At 36.0% G+C, this 23,188-nt stretch overlaps 1 long non-coding RNA gene across 1 annotated transcript in view; it reads left to right on the top strand.

Annotated features, from left to right (window-relative positions):
- Nucleotides 1-6,350: 6,350 nt before the first annotated feature.
- The window catches only part of LOC141570731 (uncharacterized), a 504,906-nt gene continuing 488,068 nt past the window's right edge, over nt 6,351-23,188 (top strand). The window contains exons 1-2 of the long non-coding RNA XR_012495179.1: nt 6,351-6,544; nt 6,640-6,742. This is a non-coding gene — a long non-coding RNA (uncharacterized LOC141570731). The remainder of the gene's footprint in view (nt 6,545-6,639; nt 6,743-23,188) is intronic.

Below are 23,188 nucleotides of genomic sequence, written 5' to 3'. Positions count from 1 at the left end.
GAAAGAAAAATCACGAGGAATATTGTATAAAATCCTTCCATACTCTGGAATATGTTGATTTCTTTGTTCTTTCAGTCTGCATTTGGAATTTTATGTATTTCTTTGGCATGAAAATCGATTAGAACATGAATCTTGGAAGCTCTACTTATCAGACCATTGCTGTGAAATTCTAAAATTTGCAGCAGATAATATAGTATTTTTTCATTGTCAGTTGATTCAATCGTTCTTTGTGTATATCTTCACCAAACTGAAACAAATATATATGTGGAATATTGTAGCCATAGCTGTCAGGAGAATGTATCAATGTTTATCTACTTAAAATACTATTGTTTTATTATTTTCATGTAAAATAAGTTGCAGCATCTATACTTTAAAGGGTTTTAGGACGAAACATATTACGATAAATACTGTAGTCTTTATTTTTAACGCCTATTATGAATATTCAAGGCACTTGATCATATTAATGTGAAAGTACTTACAACCAAATGGGAACGTTTTAATTTTAATTTCTCTACAACAGATTTGTATATTTGACTACCAAAGGGCTGGGTTGGATTTCATTTGAATTATGAATTACCATTTACATCTTGGTCTTTAAAATCATGATGAGCAGAGAAAATAATGTTATGAATTACATATGTGTCTGTGGATATTATGTTGTTAGAAAAATTATATATATATATATATATATATATATATATATATTTGTATATATGTATATATAATTCGTAGTTTGATTTGTGCTCTCTGAGGGTTGTAGGCGAAGAGCCTTCCTTGCCTCTTCAGTTTTTGGTGATTGCTTGCATTCTTCAGCATTCCTTATAGATGTATCACTCCAGTCATATGGTTGTTCTCGCCTTGTATACTTTCATATCATTTTTCCCTCTGAGCCTGTCTTTTTGCACAAATTTTCCCTTTTTATAAGGACACCATTCATATTGGATTAAGGTTCACACTCTTTGTAACTTGATTAGCTCTATAAAGACCCTCTTTCCAAATACCTTTGCATTCTGAGGTACTGGGGTGTTAGACCTCAATACATCTTTGTAAGTGGTACAAATCAATCCATAGGAGTGGATCTATTTAAGTAATTTCCCTTTGAGCAGCTATGTAGTTTTCTTCATTGTATAAATTAAATTAGTAATCAAGATAAAGATGTTTCATCTTCTAACCAAAGTTAATGTTCAAAGAAATTGTCAGGTTTGCCCAAATGTTGAAAACATGGCCTCATTTACATGTCTTTTAAAGTAGGTTATAGTTTAATTCTCCTTAGATTCTGCTTTAAAATCTGAACCGAACACAAAATTTGTTTTCAGATTAGATTTTGTTCAGCAGAATAAATTATGCATGCTCTGTAAGGAAGGGACATTTTTATGCTTAAATTTCCAACATAAATGGAAGAGAGCTGATTCCTTAGGGGGACATTGACATTATGTTAATGTACCCTACTACAACTTCTCAGAATAGGATATTCAAAGGACAACATCTGTTGTTTAGAGGTCTCATTCCCCAGGGAGGAATAATGTCAGGGGGGGACTGTTTCCATTAAAATGGAAGGTCTTTCCTCCAAAATGGTCTTCCTCAGAGCTACCTATAACTTCAGTCTAATCATGAGAAAAACAACAGACAAATACATATCAAGGGACATTCTACCAAACACTTGACCAGTACTCCTCAAAACCATTAAATGACTCTTCAAAGTCAATAAAATAAGAGGGGGAGAAAATGTGGCCGCCAAGAGGAGGCTAAAGAGACATGACCACTAAAGGCAATGCAGTATCCTATGAAGTCCTGGAAAGAAAAAGGACATTAGGGAAACCTTGGGATGTTTGTATTAGGTTAATGCAAAAGGAATTGTAGTTTTTGCAGTTAGTTTTAACCTATTAAACCGCAATTACTTTTGCACCAACCTAATGTAAACTTTGTGAAGAATAATAGATTGATATTGGTGTGTTAGTTTTGACAAATACACCATGTTAATGTAAGCTGCTAACAGTTGAGGAAACTGCTTGGTATTCTGTCAGGAACTTTCTATACTATCTATTACAATTAGTCCATAAATGTAAAAGGATCTTAAGGTACAAAGTTTATTTTAATAAAAAATGGAAGCTGACACCTAACATTCAGCAACATTCGCTGCTCGTGTTGATGAAGGGGTCCTGTATTGTCTGCAGAAATGAATCCTATCTTCTCAAAGAAAAAACATGGTTGCTACTACACCATGAGAGTCAGGAGGCATATGTCTGGAATATAAGACATCTCCTGGGACACCTCTTAGGAGTATTGTTTCCTACATGACAATCAATGAAAAACTACCGAAACATAAAAGAATCAGTACTAGACTGCGAATGGCTCAGAACCTTCCGAAATGAAGATGGTATGGCTCACCCATCAGACAGAGAACCACAACCTGCCAAGATGCTTGCAGAGGGCCAAGAAATGAGGCTTGTAAATTAAAGAACAAAGTTGTAGAAGCTATAACCATGTGACTATTGCAGAAATGAGGATTGTAACGTTATGAGTATTTTTTCCTTATTTTGGTATGAATGTATTAGTATATGGTTAACCAGTTTTCCCCGTTTTCTCAGACACCTGTCATCTCATATAGAAATATGAGCAGTAGGTAATCAGATGTCTTAGAATTTAGGCGACAGCATATTAAGGGGGGTGTAACTCAGCTAAAAGAGGAGCGAACCTCACCCAAAGGTGGATAATGTAACTGTGTATCCCCTTTGGGGAGCAGGCAGGATGTTTTCATATATGAGAAAAAAGCAGAACACTGCAGGTGAAAGCAGGTTTTTATTGACTTGAAAATTAAGTGTGCTCAAAAGGGATGTGCACAGATGCCAAGACAAGAGGTTCACTTGAACTGTGTCATCTTAGCTTTGATTCCCATAATTCTCTTTTTTGTATGTACTGGATTAGAGGCAGATTTGCAAGATTTGAAGGCAAAGCTGGAGCCGCAGTCATTATGGTCTGAAGATCCCCGTGGAACGCAGTGGGGCCCTAGTTCATGCACGCCCTCTCTGATCCACTGGCTCATTAGTCTGGCCACGTGTTCTCTTCAGGTCTCCACAGCCTGGGCCAGACACCTGTATGCAGGTTGCCAGCTTCTGTAGATCATTTGCACAGTCAAGATTGGAGGCACTGAGAGAATGACACAGGTTCTGTTTTGTTCTCGAAAGTTTTTGTTTGTCCTCATGTGTTCGAATTTGTCTTTGCTGTTTCAGCTGTTTTTCTGGACTCTCACACTGGCCCCAGGCTCCCCACACAGCTTCTCTGTGAGTTCCCACAGCATGGAAGGACTAATCACTGCAATCAATGCCCTGTTTCATGTCACTGGTAGGAGTTGTACTTCTCTGATCAAACCCCAAGTAATATAAAACACACAGAGTAAAGCTGTGGAGGTGGAAGAAACTACAGCTGGCTGTAAGCTTAGAGTTGATGGAAGAACCAGAATAGGAAGCCAGGAAACAAACATAGGGCCACCAATCAGAAAGGGAATTTAGAGAAGCAGGCTGGTTTCTCATCACTGGCACCCCAACTGCTTGAAGAAGCAGAGATTAGCAGGTGTGTTTGCATAAGAAGTAAAGCAGATACCTGTGGCTGGAGATGCAAGGGGAGTGGGGGGCGGGTCCCAGGATACTGAGGGAGCCCCAAGGAACAGAGCTGAAGATGGTTCACCCTAATAGGCAGCAAACACCTTCCTTCCCCAATGTGCTGAATCACGGGGAAACAAGATCCTGTAATCAATCACATCCATACTCAGAGACAAATGAACACAGATTATCAAATTAAAAGAAAAGCTGAAAAATCAGACCTCACTAATTACTTGACGAAAGAAAAGCTGTGACCTGAAAGAGCCCTCAGCCTTAACCAATAGAATAATTAATTAACATGGGACAGCTCAGGCGCAATCCCAAAGCATTTAGAGATTGAAAATAAATGTGTTGAGAGACATTGGACATGATCCAATTCCCACAAAAAGAGTGTTGTAAAATAGAAAAAAAGATATGTTGAAACTTAAAACATTATTGCCAACAAGTCAAGAATCAAAAATGCCAAAGTCTGTGATGAATGGAGAATGTTCATTCCGTCACTGAATAAAAGTGACATCAAGGTGTGAAGGTTACATAACTGTGTGGAAAGACGTGTCGCAGATACTGCTGTTATTGTAAGAAAGTGACTGAAAAAAGATGGACCCAGTCCTTCCTTGAGCATAGTGCAAACAAGCAGCTTTCATGTTAAATGATTCTGGGGAGCTGTGTCTTCAGGGAAGAGACCCATTTCAGTTAAGCTATGGATGGTACACATCCTTTAAAATGTCCTGATGGTAGAGGCGAGCTTGCAGATTATCAAGGGAGGGATGATTCTGGAGGAAAGCACTCCAGAATATGGGAAGAAACTGGGAGTAAAGAAATAGTAGTACAGGGCATGGGTCCTGGAGGGGGCAGTCCATCTGAGGGTTTGCCCTGGGTGTGGGGCACGTTGGCCTCTGAGAAATCACGGCTGCAGCTGTAGTACAGGTGTGATAAGGTTTCCTTTCCCTCCAAGGATCCAGGCATCATTCCAGAAGTAGAGGTGGGCTGGATGTCCTTGGGGGAGGGGGGGCTGTGAGCACCAGGTAACCCTTTCCTAGGGTATTGAGTTGACACTGCATTATTTGGTGGCTGGCACCTTCAAAACGAGAGCAAGATTAGGTGGCTCACCAGACTGTGAGCCTCTCTCATCAAGAAATTTGCTTCGACAAGTGTTTTTTGAAATTTACAGCATCCTTTCTCTGTGGGAATGCAAGCAAATGTAAGGGAAAAGAATAAAGAGATTCCATCAGTAAACATCAGTCTTTGGTGAAGTGAAATATTCAAAGGGAGAAGTTAAAATCAAAAAAAAAAAAAAAGTGAAAGGAGACTTATTCGTAGTGGAAATAGGGGATGAGGTTATCTATATGTCCCCATATATGCTCATATACACATGCTTGTTGATGAACCTTGAAAATATGATTACCACATCTTCTGAGAGTGCAGAGATGCTAGAAACAAACATGGCCACATACATGGAGGTGGAAAGAGGGGGTTGAGAGGTGAGGGATTCCCCCTTAGGGGGCATCCTAATACTATCTCATCTAGGGTCACAGGCCCTGGGTACAGACTGCAGGTTGGGAGTCCTCACTCTGACATTTACTGGTTTGGTGATACTTGTTTCCAAAACTCACATGATGGTGCTTTCTAATTCATAGTGTCACTAAGAATTCGTTCAGTCAACCTAAGTAAGGTGCCTAGCTTTACATTCAGCCTAGTGAGTGTCCAGTCACTGTTATTATAATAAGTCTTTTCCCCTATTGATTATTTGCCAGAAGAGGAAAGGACAAATACACCAAACATATATCCAAAATATGAAACCTGGCAAAATGGTGAAATTTTCCTAGGAACTTCTGTTGCACAAGCGATAGACATTTATATAAAAGGGCAGGTAGGGAGCCCAGGTATAGATCTCTTACAGATATACCTGCTAGGTAGAGATGGCATGTGCAGTCTCATGGAAAGTGTTTTCACCGGAAGGTCTCATTTATTTATAATGTCAGGTATTAAAATATATAGATTAGATTTTATATATGCTCTAGTATGCCTGACTACTGCTGCTGCTGCTACTACTGCTAAGCTTTCAAAGCAAATCCAAATCTCAAAAATTTTATATTTACTCTGGAAAAAAAAAATCAACGTTCAAAAAGTCTAGTTTGGAAAGTAATGCCTTAAATATTTTGCTTATAAAGGTGCTACTAAATCAGATTTATTTTTCTTACTAGAAGAAAGTATAATATGGCTATTTTTCTATCAGAGGTAATTTTTCTACCAGAGGCATTAGCTTATTCACTTATTTCTAGGGATGACAAATACCAAATGTTTCTCTCTCTCTCTCTCTCTCTCTTTCTCTTCCCCTCTCCCCCCATCACCCCTTACCCTCTTCCTCTTTCCTTTTTCTTTATATATATACAGAAAACTTTTATAGAATATTGCACTTTTGTTGTTCTACAGAAATGGGTTAGTGAATGTCATCAGATAATCTGTTCTTAAGTCAATAGCAAAGCCTTTTTTCTTCTGTTTTTAAATTTTGTTTGAAGTTGAACAAACACAGAGAAAAGAGGAAAAATTCTAACTGAGCAGCTCAATGAATTACCACAAAGCAAACTCACTTATAACCGACAGCTGGTCATTACTTGGAACATTTCATCACTCAGAGTGGGGCGGCCTCCGTATCTTCCCCGGCATTGGCCCGTCACTCCTTCAAAAGAAAATAACTACTCTTAATTCTTAAAATAGAGTGTGCCTGTTATGACTTGAAATAAACTGAATCATAAAATCGGAATTTTTTGTGTGTGTCTGGCACCTTTCCCCAAGAGTTTGAGATTATTTAAATTGTTTCATGTAGCTGTTGTTTGTTCTTCAAATGCTCACCAGCAGGGAGTCCATTGAATTGCTGATTAGTGTTTGAGTTGTTCCCAATGTTTGGCTGCTAAGAATAATTCAAGTCTGAACTTCTTGTACAGGTGTCTTGATGTACAAGTGCATGTTTTTCTGTTGAAAGTATACTGAAGAGTGGAATTGCTGAGTCATAACGTGTGTTTATTATGTTCATCTTTAGGAGACCCCGAGTGCGACACCGTCTTCCAAAGTGGCGGCACCAACGCCCGCTCACACCAGCTGTGAAGGACAGCGTTCTTGTTCTACAGCCTTGCAAGCTCTAGGTATAGTGAACAGCTTTTTCCTTTTATCATTCCAGAGGGTGTGTGATGATAACTCCTGTAGAGTTTATTGATTACCTTTGTACTCAATCATTATAGGGTGTTGAGTTAATATGTTGGTGTCCTCTCTTTTCAAGCTTCTTGCCTTTATTGCTATTGGGTTGTCTGTCTTTTTAAAAATTATCTGATTATTCTAGATATGAGCTGTTTTGATTATTCTAGATATGAGCTGTTTTGATTATTCTAGATATGAGCTGTTTTTCAGTGTGTGTTCTGTAAATATCTTCTCTCACTCCTTGGCTTGCCTTTCCAATCCGTTAAAGATATTTTTTTGATGAGGAGAAATTCCTATTTGATGTAGTCCAATTCATCAGTATTTTTCTCTGTAGTACTAGTGTTTCTTCTGTCCTAAATCTTTTACTTTACCAAATTCACAAACCTATTCCCCAATAAGACTTAAAAGTGTACTTTCATAGTACTTAAAAGTATGGACCCACACCTGCCTTCTTGTCTTCTAATTGCTTTATCAGGATTTTGTATCAAGCCTATGGTAGCAAAAAACAAAACAAAACAACTGTTTGTAAGGTACTTCCATATTTTCTTATTTTTTGAAGAGATGTCTAAGAGCAACATGATGTATTTCTTAAATGTATGGTTGAATTTACAAAGCCACCCGACCTTGAATATTTTTGTGGGAAGGTAGTTAATTATATACTCTATAAATTATAAGGTTTTCAAATTTTATGATTTTCTTTTATTTGATAGGTTTTCTTTAATTTGTTGACTTCATTTCAGTTTTTCACTTTACTGGTAAGCATTTGTTCATAATATATTGTTATATGAATTTATTGTCCATAGGATCTGTAGTGAAGCCCTCATTCATTCTTTATAGTGTTTGGAGTCCTTTTGTATTTCTCTCAATTGGTCTTGCCAAAAACTTATCAAGTTTATTAGTCATTTCCAAGAATCAGTATTTGTTTTTCTTGATCTCCTTAACCTATTTTCTGCTGTTACTTTTATATCTTTCTATTTCATGTGGATGTAATTTGTTATTTTCTTTCACAGAAGGAGGTTTAGCTCATTTTTTCAACTGTTTTGCTTATTCACGTATACAAAGTTTTAGACAATAAAGTATTGTTAAGTAGCTTTGCTGCATTCTACAGGTTTTCATAATTATATTTCAATTACCAATTATATTTCAGTTCAAATCATGTTCTCACTGTTCACTGTGATTTCATTTTGAAAGAGTGGTTTATTTTGACCTTTGTTTCTTATTTTTAAACCTAAAATTTATGTTAATTATTTACTTATTATTTATCTGTAGTTTAATTCATGATAGTATACATGAGAACATAGTTAATATGATTTTAATCTTTTAGATTTAGTGATATTTAGTTGAAAATGTGATCAAATTTTTAGTTATTCCATTTATCTGTTTCTTATTTTACTGACTAGAAATTCTAGTAGGTAAATTGACTTTACTTCTTTCACAAATATCAGTTGACTATACTCACGTGGGTCTCTTTCTGAGCATATTTTGCTTCATTGATCTATTTGTCTAATTTTTTGCCGAGGTCATGATGTCTTATTTAAAACAGATTTGTAGTAAGTTTTGAATTTAGATAGTGTGAGTCCTCTGGATTTTATTGCTTCTTCAGTATTATGTTGATTATTTTGGGCCTTTTCCCTTTTTATATAAAATTTAGGATCAATTCATTGATGTCTACAAAACAACTTGCAAGGGTGTTGATTAGGAGGCATTGACTCTATAGGTCAAGTTGCATGGATTGGCATCTTAACAGTATTGAGTCTTGCTATCTATGAGCACAGAATATCTTTCTTTATTTAGATCTTCTTTGTTTTCTTTTACCAGAGTTTTCCTCATAGAGAAGTCTATATGTATTTTTATCATATGTATATGCTTTTTTTTTTTGGTATACTAATGAGAAGGATACTGTGTTTTTAGTTCCAAATTCCAAAATTCATTCCTGATGTTTAAAAAAGCAATTGACTTTTTTTCTATAAACCTTGCCTACTACAACTGGTATACTGGTATACTGCACCTGTGAAATGGGTCTTGCCCACCAGAAATAAATTCCACTGGGTGGTGGTATAAATTCTTTTTATACATTCTTGGATTCAATTTGCTAATATTTTTTTCATGTTCCATATTTATGAGATATTGGAATGTATTTTTCTTAATTGTAATGTCTTTCTCTGATACTACGGTGTTGTTGGTCTCATAGAATGAGTTGAGAAGTATTCTTTCTACTTCTGTTTTCTTGGATAAATGGTAGACAATTGGTGTCATTTATGCCTGAAATGTTTTCATTTCAGCTTGGTGCTTTCTGTTTTGGAAGGTTATTGATTTTTGTTTAATTTCTAATAGATATTAATTTATTCAGATTATCTATTTCTATTTTTCTTGAGGTTTGATAGTTTGTATGTTTCATGAAATTTACCCCATTATTATGTTATCAGATTTGTGAGTGAATGTTTGATTATTGATTTTAGAAAGTTCTTTTCTGAGATATAATTTCAATGCTATAATTTTTAAGACTACACTTGCTGCATCCCATTAATATTGATGTTATATTATTTTTGTTTACACTTTGTTCAAAAATATATTTAAGTTATCATGAGAGTTTTTCCTATACTCATGGTTCTTTAGATATTTGTTGTGTAATCTCTAAATATTTTAGGACTTTTTTATTTTTTTATTATTGTTTCTACTTTAATTGCATGGCAATCTGAGAGCATAATTTGTATGATTAAAAAAAAAAATTGTGTCAGTGTGGATTTTATGTCCCAGGAGATGGTCTATCTTGGTAAGTATTCAATGTGAGCTTGAGAAGAATATATATTCTACTATTGTTTGATGAAATATTCTATAAATGGCAATCAGATCCTATTGATTTGTGGTGCTGTCCGGTTCAACTATACCCTTAATGATTTTTCATCTGTTGGATCTGTCAGTTAATAGAGGGGTGAGAGTCTTCAAGTATAATAGTGAATTTGTTTATTTCTCTGCAATTCTGTCAGTTTTTGTCTCATTTATTATGACATTCTTTTGTTAGGTACATATATGTACATGAGTTTGTCTTCTCAGAGAACTAACCTCTATTGTTATATATTGCGCCTCATTATCCCTGACAATGTTCCTTATTCTGAAGTCAGCTTTGTGATTAATATAGCTACTCTAGTTTTCTTTTGTTAATATTGGCATGGTATATCGTTCGCTACCACTTTTAATCTATCTGTTTCTTTATATTTAAAATGGGTTTCTTGTACACAGATAGAGATGGGGGTCTTGTTTTTATATTCACTCTTGTAATCTCTGTCTTTTGTTAAAGATAAAATTCAAATGAATACATTTGAAGATCTAGTTGGCTTCATTAAGAGATTCATGGATCAGGCAGCTACTATTTGACAACTAAAAAGCACCCTCTGAGAGGTTTAACAAAATGGAAGATTTTTATAGGAAGAAGAGTGGGGAAAGGGAGCCCAAGAAGAGAAAGGGTCATTTTTAGGCCAGGATATCTTTTTGTGGGGGGAAAGGAATGGGGTGGGATTTATCATGTAGATTGTGTCTTTATCTTATATGGGGGGGGGAGGGTGGAGAGGGCACACATGACAGATTATCTCATTGTTGTTGACCAGAAAATTCCAGACCAGTTGATTACCTTACTTTTCTGGTGAAGGCTGAAACTGCAATTAGTAGGTCATGGGCTTCAGTGCAAGTGAAGCCGTTAAGGTCCTGTGGTTTTCTCTTCAACATTTTTAACTTGTGTATTTAACTTGTGTATTTAGACCATTCATCTAAAGTGATTATTAATACTATTGGATTTAATATCTTCATGTTTATCAATGTTTCTATTCATTGAATTTATTCTTTTTGTCTTTGTAAATATGCATCTTTTTTCCTACTTTTTCTGGTATTAATTGAACATTTTATATGATTCCATATTCTTTACTCTTTTAGCATATTCATTATACTTAAAAAAAACACCTTTTTTAGTGATTGTCCTAGTGTTTCCAAAAAATGTGCAGCTCTCCTAAGTCCACTTTTAAATAACACTATATCACGTCATGGGTAGTACAAGTAACTTATAACAGAGTATTCCCATTTTCTCCCTCCTGTCCCTCCAAATATGGCTATTAGTAATTCCACTTATTTATCCAAAGATTAATTAAGAAAATAAAATAAAAGGTTTTATTTTACCTAATTTGTTCCTTGGCTGACATTCTTACATTACTTAGGTAGATTTGAGTTTCTGACTATCTCATTTTATTTCTCTCTGAGGAACTACTTTCAACACTTCTTGTAAGGGAAGTCTGTTGATAAGAAATTCCCAGAGGTTTCATTAGGTTGATGATGGCTTAGGCTAGGTATAACCGGGAAATACAGAAATTATTTATTTGAAACAAAGTGAATATATTGAACAAATCATTTTAACAGAGATAATAGAAGATCTAGAAGCCAAGTGAATGGTTTGTGATTTCATAAAAGCAGAAGGAACCAGGAGATGCTAGGAGCACTGGGTTGGAAGGACAAAAGGAATTGATTAGCTGAGGATGGAACTTGGAACCACAGCAGCCTGTTAAGCAGGAGCTGAATCCAGGGAGTGGATGCTACCACTGACAGAGACAAGTTTGGGGTGAAGAACAAGGGGAGGAGACATATTGGTTTGTACCTCTGCTCACTCTGTATTCTTCCCATGGGCCAACTACAGTGGAAGACCTTGATGAAAAACCAGCTCACCAGGCCCGTCCAGCAATCAGGCACCTGTGTTACAGAGCAATGAATGCAGCGAATGAGGAATTCATCTGAGGGCAAAACACTCTGAGGCATTTAAATGTTATATTTGTTAATCCCTCAGATGCACTCATTTGTTCCAGAAAAATTTATTGATCACCATGCTGTACCAAATAGTATTACGTTAGGTGCTGGCGAATAAAAGGACTAGGGAAATTAAGCAAATCGTTATGAGAGTAACAGATTATTATGACAGGGAGGGGCATTGTGTGGCTCTGTATCTGGAACGTCAATCTAGAATCTAATCAGAGTAATTAGCATATCTCCTCTCTTTCCCTTCCTTCCAAGAAATGAATCTTACACTTACATCTGTAGGTTAGGTAGGAGAAAGTTAGAAAAATGGAGTGAGGAAGAGGATCCTAGGCAAGGGAAACCATGTTTGAATGCAAGAAGGTAAGAGAGTGGATTACGCTGGGAAGTTAAAGTAGTACAATTATGGCTAACGTCCCTTGAGCGAGTGGGAGAATGGAATTTTCTAGAGGTTGTATAGTATGGTATGCAGAAGCCAGATGTACAGCTCTTTGAAAACTTTGTCAAAGTTTTGGATATTATTCTCAGAAGAGTAAAGCATAGAAAGAAATAAAGTTATGACCAGGTATAGCTCTTTAGGGATTTCTGGTGCTGTAGATGGTAAACTGACCTCAAGTCCTCTGAGACTACTGTGGAAGCCATAGCAGTGGTCCAGGAAGAGATGGATGATGGGAGCTTGGGCTTTAGAGACTTAAGTGAGGAAAGAAATCATAAATGAATCCCAGAAATATTCACTCAAGAAAATAAACAAGATTTGGTGATATTTGTTTATTCAGTTATTCATTCATTCATATTTGATGATATTTGTGGAACAATTACTAAGTCAACGAGGTAAATTGGAATTTATAGAGTGATATAGGTATGTTACTATATGTTATTAGAAATTATATATATTATTAGAATTAGAATTTTTAATATGTGTTGCTATACTTTGTGTTACTATAAATCCTAAAAGCATTTTTTTTTTCTTTTTTTAGGAAGTGCTTTAATAGAGAATAATAGAGCGTGGTAGCATAAGGTTCCTGTGTAGTATTAATTAGAATTCAAAGGAGGTGGTTTAACCAATGCACAGATTTTTGGGGTAATCGCCTTATATCTATTGAAACCAAGGAAGTGGTTATTGCCTCAGGGGGAGAGGAAAATGCCTGAGAGAGTAGAGACATTCTAAAAAAGACGAAAATGATAGCCCCCAAAGGCTCCTCTTCTCCTCCAGAGTCCTCTCGTTTCACCAGCAAATCAAGGCAGGTTTTCAGAGGAATAATTCCATTTCCCTTTCAGTGAAAGAGATATAGATTCTCATTTGCCTTAATCGTTTCTCCAATAAAAGAGTGCGAGAACCATGTCCAGATGATGGCGAGAATCAGGAAAAATAACTGGGAATGGATCTGAAAATGGGCCCAGTTCAGATGCACGACCCTTACTGTGGGTTTTAGCCAGTTGTCTCTTGCTGTGGTGACTCCTCTGCCGTCTTCCCCTCAACCCTACCCCTTCCGCATTGTAGCAAATCTGCTTTTAGTGTTCCATGTCCAACACTCAGGGAAAAAATTAAACCCTAAGGAAAACTTGTTGAAATGCTCAAAAATCAATATGCATTTACTCCTAGATAAGAATCATTATACATCATTTTCTTTTACTTTGGTGACACTGAAAATGTTGTCTTAGCTTTGCTGTATTTAAAAAAAAAGAAATTGCTTAAAATATTATTATTGCTATGGAAACTTGAGAAGCACTGTTTGTCAAATATTAAATATGTCTAACGTGCTGTAAAGACAGAAACTATTTGTTTAATAGTATATGTTTTAGATATCACATAAGAGGAATAAAATGGTAGTCTGGAAAATTCAATATAAGCTATTTTTCTCCGATGAAGCCCCAGAGCGTGTTGGAAGGAGGCTGGGCATTGAAGCCAGAGGGCCTGGTTCAGCTCCCTGCCTGGCTGCCACTTGCTGTGTGTTCTGTGGGAGGTGGCCTAACAGCACCGGGAGTCAGTTTTCTCATCTGCATAACCAGAGGGCTGCTATGAGGATGAGGAAGATGAGGCATAATTGCATACATAGTGATGGTGGTGATTGTTGCAAAATAGGAGTACCTAAGTTATTTTTAGTCATTTTTTTCCCACGTAAAATAATGTAGCAACTATAAAACAGTATTGGCTAATATTTTATGATTTTTTAAAATTTCATTGATAGACTTTGGTACATCAAGGTGCATTTATTGAAAAAGGTCACACATTGGAAAGATTATTGATTGAGAGTATTGATTTCGCATAGGGTTGTGGAAGAAAGGTAAAATATGTTTGGTTTATAAGGAGCTGTATTTGAACATCCTGCCACTGCCTTTATCTACTGAGTTTCTCTCCTGTAGATGATGTAAGAAAACAACCCATTTGTTGTAAGCAAGTTATGTCAGTTATATCTTACATAGTAAATGTGCAACCAGTAAAGAAATGTTACAAGCAGAGACAAGAAAAGCCTATATTTAACACTTAAAATATAAATCTTATAAACATTTCCTGTAAAAAAAATTATATCAACTATTTAAAGCTAGATTTTTATACGTGATAGGAAAGATGATACTAGTTGTAGATGTATTTTCTATAAAAACATATGCTCAGGATAACAATGTTCGTAGACTTCCAAAAATATACTTAGTGATGTATCTAAATGCTGCCGTAAAAAATAAAATCCAAACTTTTGAAAATTCGTCAGTGGAGACTTTTCATCTATAAATATTAAAAACAAAGCATGAATTGCAGTATACAAATATAAACATTTCCTTCAACATCATAAAAGATACTTAATAAATGAATAATCTAGGATTTATCATTCCCTGTTCTGCTAAATAAAATGTAATTCCATACAGAGTATAAATGTACTGCAGAAATAAATACCCCATTTAATAGCTTCCTGCTGGCCAATTCCAAATTTGATCCCTAAATTGCTATTGGAGAAATGACACATTTATAATGTAATTATCAAGTATGATGGAAGATGAGTGAAAAATTACCCATAAATATGAAACATTTGGAGCTACAGAGAGAGTTTTATGCCTTGGATGAAAATGTAGAGATAGGTAATTATGTTCATGCACATAATATTTTCCTACGTTTTCTCCTGCTGATCAGTAAATTCCTCCAGTAGTTATGAGTTTACTCAATTTTCCATTAGCCTCCACTGTCCTGAGTAGGTTTGAATGATGCTCTCTAGTTGGTTTTTGGTATCGTCAATAGGCTCTAATTAGTCTGGTTCTGTAGAAGAAATGCTTATTCAACCTTCATTTAGTAGATATTTAAGGGTTTTGGAATAAAAATAACTTCTCTTCAACCAGCCCTTCACTTACTAGCCTATGTAATTTCAGACAGTATGCCAGTTCTAAGCCTCATTTTATTTTTATGTAAAATGATTGCAGAGTAATTATCTCTCTGAGGATTAACTAAGATAGCCTATGTGAATTGTCCTACAAAAAATAAGCTGTATTTTCTTCCTACTTCTTTGTTTAAAATGTGCTTTAGACTCTGTCTGAGGCTCTGAGGATTTATAAGAAACTGCTCTTCATGAAGCTCATGTACTTTGCTCAAGAATAATAGATCAAGCCTCTTGTATTATTCCCACGTCCGTGGATTCTTGCCCAGAATCCCTGCTGGTTCGACTTTCTCTTCTCTCTCTCTCTCTCTCTCTCAGGTGTTCTGTTCCTCAGAGCCTTTTTCCATCTCTGGATCTTCATTCTCTGAACCTTCACAAGGCTTTGCATTCTCAAGGCTTTAACCTGGAAATAAATGTTCATAGACTAAATTTTTACTCATACCCCAGAATTTTCTTTCAAAATCTGGTATTATACGAGTATATATCTGTATATAGATCTATCTGTGATCTATCTATCTATCTATCTATTTATCTATTTATCTATCTATCTATCTATCTATCTATCTATTAGGTTGGTGCAAAAGTAATTGCAGTTTAAAAGGTTAGAAATAATTGGAAAAACCGCAATTACTTTTGTACCACCCTAATATCTATGTCTATCTATCTCTCCAATACCCTATTTGGCATCTGAAGTACAGTTACATTTTCAGAAGCCTTGATGTTTTCTTCCTCCCCCGTCGGGTTATCCTCATGCTTCCCCATTTCGGTTAATGACACTGTCATCCACTAAGCGGCTTGATCCCGCAACTTAGCCCCTCCCACATGTCTTCTCTTTCTATTAGCATCCCCAACACCACCACCAGCCTCACCAGACAATCTCCTCCCAACGTTTTATCACCACCTGCTACAACTTGAACACAAACCAATGTCCTCTCTTAATTTTAGTATGTGGAAGCTTCCTGTTTCAATTCTCCTATTGCTCCCCTCAACTCTAAATCCTCCAAATAACAAGAGCGAGCTTTTGAAAATGTAAGTTACATCATGCACCTGCCCCTTTTCAAATGTACTCCTGAATTTAAATAAAACTCAGGAGATACTACATGACCTAAACGAATGTGTGTAACTCGGTTCCTGTTCACCTCTGCAAGCTCATTTTATACCCCCTGTGCCTGTAATCAGCATTCTTCAGTTACCTGGGTCTTAATCCAACAAGCTCACTTTAGGACATTGGTCCTCTAGCCTTTACTTGCTCAGATTCATGAGTCTTTCTCATTCTTTTTGTTCTATTATAAACATTTCCTTAGGAAGATCTTTTATAAACCAGTGAAGTAGCCCTCAGTGGATATGATGGATTGATGTTTAGCATCCTTTCCAACCTTCTTCTAATGTCCTCTCATACAAGGCAGAGGAAGGAAAGCCAAAAATAACATTTTAAAAACTCTGTGTATCTGGGTATGGCCATGAGATAAATCCTAGCTCGTGGGATGTAAGTGGAAGGCCCTTGGAGGCTTCCCAGTTGTGTCTATCACAAGAAAAGGTGATCCTCTTTCTCCTTCTGGAATTAGAATGTGGCAATGGGTCATTTTGGAAAATGTGAATGAAGTAAATCCTGTAGGGTTGGTGTGGAATAAGATGAAGGGATCTAGTCTGTGAAAATGTGTGGCAGGTGCCTGCCTCTCCTAGACTGTTATGTGAGAAAATAATATATATATTTTTTATTGGTAAAACCACTGTTACCCAGAGGTTTCTGTTACAGCATTTGGTCCCAAGCCTTATTAATACAGCCCTACAATTCTTTATCTCTGAGCTCTCTTTACTTCCTTCACATTTCATAATTGTTAGTTTATTTCTTTGTCAAATATGGATCATCTCTCCTAGACCGACTACAACAGAGGTGGGCAGGAGCTTTGATTGCTTTGCCGATTATTGAATAATTAGTGTCTGTTTCATTCCTTTGTTCATAGTAGGTTTGCTATACATGTTTGTGAATGTATCGATGAATTGGAATGAAAAGCCATTGGAGTAAATGCTTTGAAACTGTTCTTTATATGATTGCTTAATGTTAAAATCCCAGGAATCACTGAGGGAGATTTAATTCTGATGTAATTGATGGGGCCTGGGACTGATGCAGAGGTCATCGGAGCCAAAGATGAAAATGACTATCGTGACCGTTTCCCGGAACACACAGTCTCTCATCAAAAACGCTAAGACATTGCCTCCTGAGATGTTTTGCAGTTGAGCATGCAGCTGTCTGTCAGATGTTGTGACCAGTTTACTGACCCAGTGCATGGGGAGCAGGACCAAGGGAAGGAAAAAATTAATCTACAGAGAGATAATGTCATATGACTGAGTCCTTTTATGGAGGATAAAGTCAGACAGCAAAATAAAGCCTGGGCAATAACTCAGAGGGAGAACATAGGCCACAGCACTTTACAATGTGATGCAATCTTGGCTGTGATATCCAGCGGGCTTTGGCAAAGCTTCTGTTCTGATCATCTCAGCAACTGTACTACACCTGACTGCATTCATCCTTTGGTGGCCAGCACAGGACGATGCTTCTCAGTTACGACACTAAGTGGCTTTTGGGGTTTGAAATTTTGTAAAACAATTGTTGGAGACAAGAGTTAGTGCTCACACAACAGAATGCATTGCATTATTTTTTTCTAAGTACTTAATAAATAGGATAAATGGTAGACCACATGGCCTCATGAATGTAGAGATTTGTTGGAACTTGTGGGCAGGTTTGGTTGTGGACCTTGTTTCTTACCTGGGACTCTGGATTTTCCTGTACTTTCACGTTTATAATTTGATGAAATGTGGCCAATATTCCTCTCCTTCCAAAGCTAGTTCCCTGTTGACACTGATTTGCACAAATAATTGTATCAGCACTTTTAAGTAGGTACTGTGTCTTTTTCCCCAGGTACTGTACTTTTTCCCTAGGTAGTGTACCTTTCTGTGTTAATATCAGAACCCAAGAACAGGGACCACCTTCCAAGGTGCGTTCTATAGAATTCTTGCCATGACTGATTGTAATGGTTTCTTTTTCCTGAGCTTTGTATTAATAAAGAGTAACTGAAAAGACAGTTCTATCATTTTGAGAGAAGAGAATTACGTCTTGCTTGTCAGCCAGCAGAAAAACATCTGCTGTACTTTACAGAATGCGCAGATCTCCTTCCTCTCAGTTACACTGTTGTATCCTGGCAGTGATAACCTAAAGTTTAATACCAGCTCTCATTACTATTCTTGATTATGAGTAAGAGACTTAATTGTATACGTGGGACCACAGGCTAGAGACATTTTGGAATGTCACAATTGCTAAAGGATTAGCAGTATTTAGTGAATTATATTAGCCAACAAACGGTTGTGGATATTAAAGTTTTATGTTAAAACGTGGTAGACTTTAAATATAATTATGCAAACATAAGAAAAAAGACTTAACTGCTAAAGAGTTGGAACTAGGTATAGTAAATTCTATATAAATTTTTATAGCTTCTTACAAATCAGGAGTAGTAGGTAACCCAAGACATGCTTTTACCAAAGAAAAAATGGCACCATTTCAGTTGATTCTCATGCATGTTTGCAGTATACTAAATATGTAAAATGTATTATAAAAACATGCATATATGTATATTAAATATACACATATTATATATGTTTGTAAACAAAACATTATTACCTTATATAGAGAAGTTTTTGAATGTTAAATTGTTCTCAAAACAATAAGAATCTTGAACAACTTTAAAACCACTCCAAATAAGAATTTGATATTTATAGTATTATAATTATACATTATATATTTCCATACGATGCATAAATATTAAAATTAAAATTATATATTGAATACGTACTCAGAAATGTATTCAAATATTAATATAATAATGGGGTGATTGGAATCACAGAATAAATACATAGAAATTTATGCCCTTAAATTCACTGAGTTTATTCCATTTCTTTAATTCTTACAAGACAATGTAAAGTACATGATGAACATTGGACTCACCATGTTGAACCAAACCCAGACACTGTTCTTGTAGATTTCAAGGATAATGTAGTAAACTTAAGGTGTACATTAGGCCCTCAACAAAATATACTGTTATTGTTATAGATCAAGCAAAATATTGCTCAATTCTAAATTCAGCGGACATGTGAAACATGACTCCACACAATGCAACACACAAAAGAAATACACACAATTCTCACTTATTTGATGGACCCCATATCTGTCTACTGAACTGTAATTTTGTCAGACTTAGTGAAAATATTTAGTGTTCAGTTTGAGGGTGATGAATGAAGGGAAATGCGTGGAACTATCATGCACCCAAATATGCAATGAACACAAGTATTTAGAACTAGACTGCGTGTCTTGGTCTCACTGGTTCAGGCTGTCTTATAGGTGTACCTTCATTTTTTGGTAAACCTTTTCATTTCAACACTATTCAGACTAATTATCATATACATTTTGATAGAAATCCCCATGGCCCTCCTTAAAATATTTCTGGGTTTTCAAAAGTAAAGCATTGGCAATGATTCTCACTTCCCAATATGTCTAATGAGCTCTCCTTGGGCATTGAGACCTTCAAGTATCTTTCAAGATTCAAAGCTAAAGTTAGAAATTTAATTTCAAATGAAACGAAAATCTGGTCTGATAGCACTCTGATTTTCAATCTAAAATGAAATGCTTGAGAAAACTGTAGGCAAATTATCATGTTAAATTATAAGCATCTGTCAATGTTTCAGCCTTTTAAAAACATTTTTATTACAAGTTATTGAAATTAAACCAGATAACTCTGAATTTTCATTTTCATATATGTATGAAAAGGATGAAATTAGAACCTTAAGTTCAATATTAAGAACACAAATGGTCTTGCTTTTGTTCTTTGATGCACACATACGAGGTATGATAAAAAAATACAGTGAATGTTTAAATAAAAAAATTATTACACTAAAAGACACATTGCCATTGATCCCCCTCAAAATACTCCCCCTCACTTCGAACACACTTATCCTATCCTTCTTGCCACTTTCTGAAGCAGCTCTGGAAGTCTCTATCGTGAGTGTTTTCAGTTGCGCTGTCCTGGCTGCCTCGATATCATGAATCATTTTGACTTTGGGGAAGAGCCAGAAGTTGCACGGTACCAGATCTGGTGAATAAGGTGGATGAGGACACACCGTAATGTTTTTACTGGACAGAAATTGCCGTATCAGAAGTGATGTGTGAAACGGAGAATTGTCATGATGGAGAATAGACACTCAAGAAAGAGGACTTCCAGAACTGCTTCAGAAAGTGGCAAGAACAATGGAATAAGTGAGTTTGAAGTAGGTCAGGGGAAGGGAGCAGAGTTCTGAGGGTGATTAATGGCAATGTATCTTTTACTGTAATAATTTTTAAAAATTTAAACATTCACCGTATTTTTCGATCACGCCTCGTGTTGTGTATTCTATGCCAAATAACATGGCTGCATTTTTACCTCGATACATAAGAAAGGAATACATATGTATTAAAGTAGAAACTATATATAGAGAGATGGATCCAGAAAAACATTATCTCTGGTTATGCTTCGAAACCAACCTGTGCTTGACTCAGAAGACTCTTATTCCTATACCTAGTAACATTTCTTTATTACCAGCAAAACATCCTAACACATTGTCAAATTCTTGTCATTTCAGAAAAACAATATTGCTTAAGATATAGTTATATAAAAATCTCTTCTTTGTTTGTCTGAAGTTCTAATTTAACTGGGCATACTGTAATTTTATTTCTTTAATCTGACAACTCCAGGATAGAGAAACTTTATAAACAATTTAAATATTCACAGTGGTATAGTTTCATATAACAAATAATTATATAACACAGTACACATCAAGAAGCATTTGAAGTACTTTCTAAATTTCTCTGATAAATTTCTAATCCTATTTTGGTATGTGCTTCTTGGATGATACAAATAGACACAGAGAGTCTACTGGTCCAGGTGGTCCAGAAGTTACTGGTGACAGATGTGATGTTAGTGACCGTTCTTAAGCTTTGAATTGATTATGGATCTACTCCCAAGCCTCGGAAATCTTGAACAATCCAATGCAGTCTAGAAAGCTGGTAGTATTAAAAAAAAAATCATTTCCCAGTGATAATGATTTCAATGCTAGGGAAGTGAACTGGAATTAGCAGAACATATTTCCACATGAATTGCACATTCTCACTGTGTATGCATACCATCTCTACCAGTCACCTGGGATATAAATTAGAAGTTGGAAAGCAAAGGCAAAAGGTGCAACCAGTTTTGTTAACTCTGCCTAGGTGTGGATAAACCTCCAACACTAGGGGGCAGTGAAATGGTGTAATGCGTTGCTACACCATGGTTGGAAATAAATCAAGTGAAGGGATTTCATGAGCAGATTGCTAATAACACTATTTTGATGAGGTTAATTTAATTATTATTTGATGCTATCTGGTGCTGAAAACTTTAAACGTTTGAAAAAAATTAAAAGTACTATTCTGAATGGGTCTGTTATTTAAAATTGTGGAGTTTTATTTGTTAATTTAAAAGTAATTTATTACTTGATTTGAAACTTTGAAGGAGGGAATATTTATTGCTCTTTGACCAAGAATTAACATAAGGTATATGTTTATTTTCAATAAATCATCTTTTCTTTAATTCTAAATTTCAATTATATGACAATTCATGAAAGACAGTGTATCAAGGAGTTATCTGCACTCCCATGATTATTGCAGCAACAACCTAACTGTCTTGTCAATGGATGAATAGATAAAGAAGATGTGAGATATACAGTCTCCTGTTATTTGAATTGTTTTTCTAGTATTGGGGAGGTATTTTTTTCCATTTTGCTGCTTCCTTAATCTTTTCTTTGTCTCTAATTTTCAAAAGTTTGATTATGATTTGTTATTTAAGTTTATTCTGGTTGGAGTATTCTTAGGTTCTGGAATATGTTGCTTTATATGTTTTTCAAAACTTCAATACTTGGGAAGGTTTCACACATTATTTATTGAGTACTTTTTCAGTCATTCTCTTTTTTTCTTTTCCTTTGGGACTCTGAGATCACAAATGATAGTGTTCATTTGTCTTCAGTTCCCTGTGGCTCTGTTTCTTGTGTTTTTTGTTGTTGTTGTTGTTTGTTTGTTTTTAGTTTATTTTCTCTCTGTTGTTCAAATTGGGTAATTTCAATTGCTCTTTCTTTAAATTCACTGATTCTTTCCTCAGTTTCTACCATACTATTGTTGAACACACCCATTGAGGTTTTTTTTTGTTGTTGTTCTTTTATTTTTCAGTTCTAAACTTTCCATTTGACTTTTCTTTTTAATCTTCCATTTGTTTGCTAAGACTTTCTATGTGTGTGCTGAGACTAAATTGTTTCATTTGTTTCAAGTGTGTTTGCAATTGTGTTTTGAAGCATTTTTATGATGGCTGCTTTAAAATCCTTCTCAGATAATTCCTACCTCTCTGTCATTTCAGTGTTGGCATATATTCTCTTTTTTCATTAGGTTTGTTACCTCCCTGGTTTGTAGTATGACAGATGGTTTTCAGTGTAAATCTGGATATTTTGAGTATTGTGTTGTGAGACTTGTGATCTTATTAAATCTAATGTGTTAGCTGGCTTTTTCTAGCACTGCTCCCACAGGGACAAGGGTAGGGGGCTGGCTTGTAATGGCAAGGGAAAGGTAGAAGTCGAGGTTCCCCACTTTGCTCCTGTTTACACCTGAGGGGATTGTTCCTCATTATTGCTGGATGGATGTGAGAGGTTTGGCTCTCCCCCTGACCTCCAACAGACACCTCCCTGGCTCAGAGGGGAAGATATGTCTCAATACTGTTCCACATACAGCTTCCTCCAGCACTACAGAATTGGGTGTGTTTGTTACTGCTGGGCTGTAGTGAATGTCAACTTCCCACTAGGATTCCTTGTACATCAGCCCTATGGGGAGGGGAAAGGATGTCTTGTTACTGCCATGTGGGAATGGAAATCCAAGTTCCCTGTGTGGTTTCCATGACACCACTGTGGCAGCTTAGTGACCACCTGGTGAGGAAGAAAGGCCTGGTTCCCTGTATGGCCCTCTCTGACACCAATCAGCCTAGAGAGGGAGGACACATAGAATACCCTCTTGGCATTGTTGATGTAGGCATAGCTACAACTTTTCTGTGGCATTTGGCTGAAATAGATCTGTTATTGTCCAAAAGCTTTCTGTCTTGCTTTGGTCTGCTTCTTTCCTGGTATTTGACTAGTGCCAGGCCC

Source organism: Rhinolophus sinicus, linkage group LG03, assembly GCF_036562045.2.
Source record: "Rhinolophus sinicus isolate RSC01 linkage group LG03, ASM3656204v1, whole genome shotgun sequence".
Lineage (NCBI taxonomy): Eukaryota > Metazoa > Chordata > Mammalia > Chiroptera > Rhinolophidae > Rhinolophus > Rhinolophus sinicus.
This window is presented reverse-complemented; position numbering and strand designations above follow the sequence as displayed.